Genomic DNA, 473 nt, shown 5'->3' on the forward strand with positions numbered 1-473 from the left:
ATGTCCAATTTAGAGATTGCAAGTCCGGGGTACTGCATGTGCTTCGTCTTTCTCAGTGTAGAAGCTTTTGGAATTGCTCTTGATTGCATCTTTTTTAGGGGTGAACTCGATTGCCTACGTCCATTAATAGGTAACTCTTTTTTGCGATAGGTATTTAGGTGCATTCTGTATTATGCAACTTTCTTTTTTTCACATAATGTCTTGCTTTCATTTTTCTTCTGCCTTTTCCATGATTTATATTTGTCCGTTTTACAATGAATAATAAAAAAATGAATGCACAAAGTTCTCTTAATTTCGGATTAAAGTTTACTGCTGTAAAGTAATATAAACCATGGAAATATGTGTTCTTTTTTCAAAAATACTGGAAAAATATGTAAATGAACTTGCACAGACTGTGTATACTATTCATTTATTTCATTATATATCCATTTAACAATAAACAACTATCAAATACATCAATGACTCTTTTCAAC

Source organism: Penaeus monodon, chromosome 29 (genome assembly GCF_015228065.2).
Source record: "Penaeus monodon isolate SGIC_2016 chromosome 29, NSTDA_Pmon_1, whole genome shotgun sequence".
Lineage (NCBI taxonomy): Eukaryota > Metazoa > Arthropoda > Malacostraca > Decapoda > Penaeidae > Penaeus > Penaeus monodon.